This window comes from Arvicanthis niloticus, unplaced genomic scaffold (genome assembly GCF_011762505.2).
Source record: "Arvicanthis niloticus isolate mArvNil1 unplaced genomic scaffold, mArvNil1.pat.X pat_scaffold_638_arrow_ctg1, whole genome shotgun sequence".
In the NCBI taxonomy this organism is placed as follows: domain Eukaryota; kingdom Metazoa; phylum Chordata; class Mammalia; order Rodentia; family Muridae; genus Arvicanthis; species Arvicanthis niloticus.
In genome coordinates this window covers 861-7,933 of record NW_023046254.1, presented here as the reverse complement: position 1 = coordinate 7,933, position 7,073 = coordinate 861, and the positions used below count along the sequence as shown (strand labels likewise).

At 47.5% G+C, this 7,073-nt stretch overlaps 1 long non-coding RNA gene across 1 annotated transcript; it reads right to left on the bottom strand.

Moving 5' to 3' along the window:
- Positions 1–628: 628 nt before the first annotated feature.
- On the bottom strand, positions 629–3,312 carry LOC143433790 (uncharacterized). The gene is made up of 2 exons (XR_013070366.1): positions 3,169–3,312; positions 629–905 (listed from the first exon to the last, which is right to left on the bottom strand). It is a non-coding gene; the product is annotated as an uncharacterized LOC143433790 (long non-coding RNA).
- Positions 3,313–7,073: the final 3,761 nt, after the last annotated feature.

The window sequence follows — 7,073 nt, the reverse complement described above, 5'->3', positions numbered from 1 at the left end:
GACACACAGCTGGGCCCATGGGGTTGAGAACTCTGTGTCTCTCCCAGGACACCAGGCTAGGCTCTATCTCAGCTCTGGTGTATTGAGGTGTTTTATCTTGAGGGCCTGGGGTCAAGGGTCACAGGAACAAGGAAAATAGATGATAATGTGAAGTGTGGCAGGAGGAGAGCATGGCGGGATGCCTCCCTCTGCGTTCAGAGACTGGAGGGAAAATAGGAACTGTGCCTGGGTAAAGACTGGCAGACCAGGTTACCCCCCTGACATTCCCCAGTGTCCAGTCTCAGCTCTTTTCCAGATGCATCCTGGCCATTGAAGATGTGGGGGGGGAGGGGATGCCCCTCTAAGGAACCCACTCCTCCCTGTTTCTTGGCTCCACAGTGGAACAGCCCCAACTGTCATTGCTATTTCAGCCATTTGACCTACAGACCACAGGTCACCCCTTCCTGTAAAGACAGACAACAAGGCCAAAAGTGCCAACCCCATCTGCCCAGCGCCACACAGCCCAGTCAGAGAAACTCTCAACTCTTCCAGCTCACCCTATGGCGCTTATGCTAACATTACACAAGCTGACCCGGGTGCTCCAACCCTTGTGGCCTCCCCCGGGAGTTGCCAATTGAAACAAAAAATCTCTTCAACATGCCAAATGACATCCATCTTTTTCTGGTGGAACTTAGCTACAGACATGACAAGGAAAGTGTGCCCTGACTCTGGCCAGCTCCTTGCATTTGGATGGTGAAGCAGCAGAAGAACCCATAACTCCGTGCTCATCAGGGCCTGGGCCATGTCTCCTCCATCCTGGTCAGCGGTTATTGATGCAGCTGTGCCTCTGCAGCCTCTTCAGCCGGGCTCAGTTTCATCACCATCAGAAGGCAGAAAGAGCAACTCAGACACTTTTTAATAACCAGCTGCTCCAAGAGGACAGAAACAAATGGGGCTTTATTAATGGAACCCCCATTGCCCGACAGTTTCATTAACTCCCGTCCCCTGTGTCCAGGGCTTTCTGCTTCATACCATATTGATGGAAAATACATTTCCAATATCTGGCCTCGGGAGTGGAAGGGGAACCTAGAAACACAGACGGGCACCTTGTGACATTTTCTTTCCTCTGAGGTGTGTGTGTGTGTGTGTGTGTGCGCACACATACACACACACACACACACACACACACACACACACACGTGCACAGGGTGGGGATGGAAACAAGTATCTAGTTGGTAGCAGGCAGAAGTTTGGCCTGAAGTAAAAGGTTGGTAGCTGGGCTATAAAAATGACAAGCATCCCAGATTTGTCATTAAAAGATTAGGAGAATTTTAACCAGTGGCTCAAGTGGGTGCCACACTGGGTCCGTGGTTTGTGCCAGTTCTAGGCTGCTGCTGGGCCTCCTGATTCCTAGTGGGCAGAGTACTGCTTCATCTGTTCTAACTGAGAAGAGACTTTTTAACAGTGTGGGGTACGGTTGGAAAGACAGCTTAGTCGAATAAAGGGCTTGCCCCACAAGCATGAAGATGAAAAGTGACCAGGAGACACACATTCAAAACCCCAGCACTGGGGAGGAGACAGGAGGGTCCTTGGCCTACCAGTCTAACTGAACTGGTGAGGCCAGGTTCAGCAAGTGACCCTGTTTCAAAAAGATAAGATAAAGAGTGACTCAGGAAGACATCTGACATTGACCTCTGGCCTTCACATGCATGAATGCACACACGCAAGAGCACATACACACACACACACACACACACACACACACACACGCAAAAGCAAGCAAGCAAACAGATTCTGAAATACCTTTAATAGCTTAACCCCTTCCTTAACCAACTCTTCCTATTAATACTTAGCATAACATTAGTGTTGTCTCTTGGGGTAAATACACAAATCACCTGAGCTGAGTTCCCCAAGATGACCCTCAACACTTGATGGCTCCCTAGTGCCTCTGGGTACGTTTTCAACATGACATCCTAGGTCTTTCAACTTGGGAATCAGATTGTCTTTCTGATTTAACCCTGACAGTCCACGTCAGGTGCCCAGCCTAACTGCTGAGCCCTGACATTTACTCCAAGTTTCTCCCAAAGCATGTGACTCAGACAGATCCACGAGCTCCTCCCACTCCCTCCACAGGCTGCACTGACAACCTTGGCTTGCCTTTGTTGCTGGTGTCCTGGGTTGCTTTTGTGAGTTTACACCACCGAGTGTTACACGTTTACCATGCCCTATACGAATGGTTTTTCTCAAGTAAGACAATAAAAATGCCAAGCTTCTGAATGAGTAAATGTATGTATGAATGTATGTATGTATGATTGTATGTATGTATGATTGTATGTATGTATGTATGTATGAATGTATGTATGTATGTATGAATGTATGTATGTATGTATGAATGTATGTATGTATGTATGTATGATTGTATGTATGTATGTATGAATATATGTATGTATGTATGTATGTATGAATGTATGTATGTATGTATGTATGAATGTATGTATGTATGTATGAATGTATGTATGTATGTATGAATGTATGTATGTATGTATGTATGTATGTATGAATGTATGTATGTATGTATGTATGTATGAATGTATGTATGTATGTATGTATGATTGTATGTATGTATGTATGTATGTATGAATGTATGTATGTATGTATGTATGTATGTCTCTGCAGTTAGTTCTTTACAAACACTCCAAAGCAGGACAGGAATAGAGTAATTAGTTGGACAGCTTTGATCACTGAGGAGCTTCCTGTGGACACCCTAGCGTAAGTGACTGAACTTGGGGTTCCTCAGACTTCTCCAGAGTTAGGTCACATACACTTTCTTTCTGAATGAAAAAACAGAGACAGAGACATAGACACAGAAGACAGAGACAGCAACAGAGAGAGTGAGACAGGGAGAGGAACAGAGAAACAGAGAGAAATATAGAGATAGACAGAGAGACAGACAGGAACAGAGAGAGAGAAAAAGAGAGAGAGAGACAGACAGACAGGAACAGAGAGAGAGAGAGAGAGAGAGAGAAAGAGAGAGAGAGAGAGAGAGATCGATCCTTTTTCTGAGCACACAGCATCTTTGTTCTCTCCATTGACAAAGATGTCAAGCTGCCTTGAGTTATTTAAAGAGAGAGAGAGAACAGGCCTTTGTCCCTCTGAGATATTCCCCTCCCCATGATAAGATTTACTTGCTTTTAAAAGGATGTGTTCCATCTCTTTGAACATCGCTTCTGGGTTGCTATGTCTACATGATATTCCTCTGGCCCCTTCAAGTCACTTCTGTGGATCTTGCACTTCTGTGATGTTGACATGGGGTGACCCCTGAACTCCATGGCTCTTTCTCTGAGGGAAAAAAAAAAGTCCCCCCCCACCTCTTTAAGAAGGGCTAATAACTCCAATTTGGTAAATATATCATTTCAACCCCAGCAACTGGACCCAAAGGCCACAGCTGTTTTGCTGACATCAGATAAACGGGCACTTCCCTGGTTACCATGGGGACAGAATAGCGTGAACCACACTGGGGCCCAGCCTCACTTTGCTCTTTACTGGGGCCTCTTGCTTTCTGTTCAAACAAGAATGGGGCCACAGTCATTTCTGCACTGACAGACTTTGCGGCTAATCCAAGATACTGAGAAGGGACGGTCACTTGAAATCTCCTGGGACTTAACCAGCTATTTGGTGACTAATCATATTCTCTCTGGGCCTCAGTTTCCCCAGCCATAGCCTGAGGAAGCCTTCCATTAATTCTCCTAGCTTGGGTTTCCCAGAAGTTGGTCCCACGGTGAGGTACAAGCTGAAACAACTGTTTTGGGAGGCCCTGAGGAGCCAGGGTTGAGGCAGAGATGGGAATGATGCCGTGAAGGTGTAACATCCAGCAGGTCACCATAGGGGAAACATGACTCCATCCTGCTGGGGAATCAGGGAGACATAGCCAAGCACATCAGTGTTTCTCCCTCTATGGGGGAATTGGCCTCCCAAATCTTCCCTGCTCATTGGCCAGGGGCTAATTATCCCTAGGGCATTAGTGGGCACAGTGTGCTTGGCCCTAGGTTGGCCAGTGTGCTGGAAAGTTTGGGGCATGTGCTGAGCTGGGGCAGGGTGTTGACAGCATCTGCCCCCATGTAGTGGAACTTTACATCCTGGAAGTAAACTTGGGGTCTTGAGATGAGAGTTATAGTTCTGTCTCCTCCATGATGGACCTGAGCCACTCTCCCACCCAGAACTTCAGGCCCTAGTCCTTCAGGGCCGATAGCAGTTCTCAGGATCTCAGCCCAGCTACCTCACCAGGCCTCCAGACCTTACCTCAGGCTGCCCTGAGATACTGTGTAGTTGTTATTGAGTACTGTGTGAGATTTTTGCTTCCCAACACAAGTCCCTGCCCCCTGTCAGGCTTTCTCTCTCCCCACTTCTGATACCAGCTTAGAGCAGCTTTTACACAAATGACCTATTGGAATTCTAGATCTCCTTCAGCTTTAATCTGTATTTCATTCTCTCCACAACTCACCTTAAGGATGTCCACCATGCTTAGTGCTGATTGTCAACTGGGTGGGCATCTAGAATCATCTAGGATGTCACCTCTTGCCGTCCCAGAGCGAGTTTCTAGATGAGCTAATTGAAGTGGGAAGACCCACCCTAACAACTGTGGAGGCCACAAGGCCACACCCACCCTAACAACTGTGGAGGCCACACCCACCCTAACTGTGGAGGCCTGAGAGCTGAGCACGGGCATTCATCTCTTCTTCTTGATTGCCTTAAGTTCTAGCCACCATGTCTTCCCACCATGAGAGATCATAACATCGGATCACGGGCCTCAATAAACTCCCCCCTCCTTAAGTTGCTTTTACACACTTTTTTTTTTTTTTTGGTCATGGCACTAAGAAAAGTAAGGAGATACAATATCCCAAAGGCAGATGTTTTCCTGTTCTGGGAGCAACTGTTGACAATGGAAAACACTGACCTCAGAGGCTCTGTCACTTTTCAGAAAGTCACCCAGCCTCCTTTGTACTACAGTTGTTCACCTCACAGTGCCCAGCAATGACCTGGGGATGAGATACACGAGGGCCAAAGGCTCAGCCTGCTCACATGGGTAAATGACAGACTCTGGCTAAGGAACAGTGGGGTCCCCCAAACACAAACAAACACATGGCCGGGAGGATCTTAGAGTCAATGTTGTTTGAAGAATGAAAACCAGGAGGTTTTTTTTTTTTTTTTTTTTTTTTGGTTTTTGGTTTGTTTGTTTTTCAAGACAGGGTTTCCCTGTGTCCTGGAACTCACTCTGTAGACAAGGCTGGCCTCGAACTGAGAAATCCGCCTGCCTCTGCCTCCCAAGTGCTGGGATTAAAGGCGTGCGCCACCACTGCCCGGCTTACCAGGAGGGTTTTAGAGCTCACCATAGAGAAACTATGTTTCTCCTCTGAAAAGCACTCTGCCGGAGGCGACAGGAGTGGGCCATTTGGCCTCTATAGTTAGAAGTCTAGATTTTCTTCCCCACGGCTTGTGCAAGTCAGAGGCCATCTTCTTGTCCTTCCTCTTTTTCTTCCTCTTTGAAGGAGGGTAGGATAGAGTAGCTTCTGATGAGAAATAGGTTACATAACCTGTGCTTGTCTTAGTCATGCGGTCCTGCATGCCGCTGGAACAGGAAGGAGATGAAGTTAAACAGTATGTCTCCATTCCCCTGCGGACACCATAATTGCTGCTGCCACTGCTGCTGCTGTAATTGATTCCACAGGTTATTTTTACTCTGAACAGCTCTGCGTGCCTTGCAGATGTGACTGTTCTTGGAGTCCAGGCCAGCGGTTGTCCAGATGCCCAATGTGGACTGGTCTCCACTTGAGGATGGGGTTAGGGAGAGGGTGCCTGTTCTCTCCTGAGGAGCATGGGCTTGCAGTGTGAGTAAATAATTCTGTGTAGTTACGGAGTGCTGGGTCGGGGGTGGGGGGCAGGCAAAAGAAAGGAAAAGCTCAAGAATGCTTCACCTAGCATGTCCGTGTGTGAAGGACCTCACCTAGAGCAGAGGGGCCTTCCCACATAGAGCAGAGCAGTGGCGGCCACATGGGTAAAGCTTTTGCCTAGAAAGCCTTCTGGACTTTTCTGTCTATTCCAAGCAGCCACCTCTTCCCACCAAGCAAACCACTCCCAGAGCACAAAGCACACAGAAGGAGCATTCCTGGCTGCCTGCCTGCAGCTTCAGCCACCTACACAGACAGCCTCGCCTTTGCACGCAGCTCAGCTCATGCAATGTGTGCAATGGGAGAGGTGTGTGTGTGTATGTGTGTGTGTGTGTGTGTGAGAGAGAGAGAGAGAGAGAGAGAGACAGAGACAGAGACAGAGAGAGACAGGGAGAGGCCCATGCTCAGACACTGAGTCCAGAGCTTCAGAAATGGGCAAGGACTTTACAGGGAGTCAATATTCCAAGTGCCACAGGCAAGGGCTGGGACAACCTTGGGGACCTCATGTGACTTTGGACATTACCTAACCTTGAACTTCAGGATCTCCAGTCACCTTTCCCCAGTGAGGTAATCATGGTTTCTCTTCTGTCCTCTGACTAGGTCATGATAAGAATTATCAGAGATAAATAAAGATTACTGAATATACATAGAATGCTGACACCTGGTCACATGTCATCTTCACAGTGTTGTGAAGAAGGGGCCATTTTTTTTTCTTACAAGTGAGAAGCCCAAGGTCAGAGAAGGAGCTTTTTTTAGGTGCATGTGGCTTCTAAGTGGTAGAAATGAGGCACATGGGCCTGGCCCTGTCACTCAACAATAGTGTACGCCACCAGTCAGAAGTGCTGTACGAGAACATCATCTCTGAGGGGTGGGGGACACGGCTCAGCCTGCAGGGTGCTTGCTTAGCATGCACAAAGCCCCGAGTTCGATCCCCGGCACCATATAAACTGGGCATGGCAATGTGCACTTGTAATCCCAGAATGTGAGATAGACAAAGTCAGTCTTGGCTAAATTGAAAGTTCAAGGACACTCTGAGGCTACATTCCTTAACTTCTTGGACATCTTTCCTCTCCGGTGTAAACTGGAAATGATCATGTCCACCTAATGTGATTGTTCTTGGGAATATTGGTCAGTCTACACAAAACACCA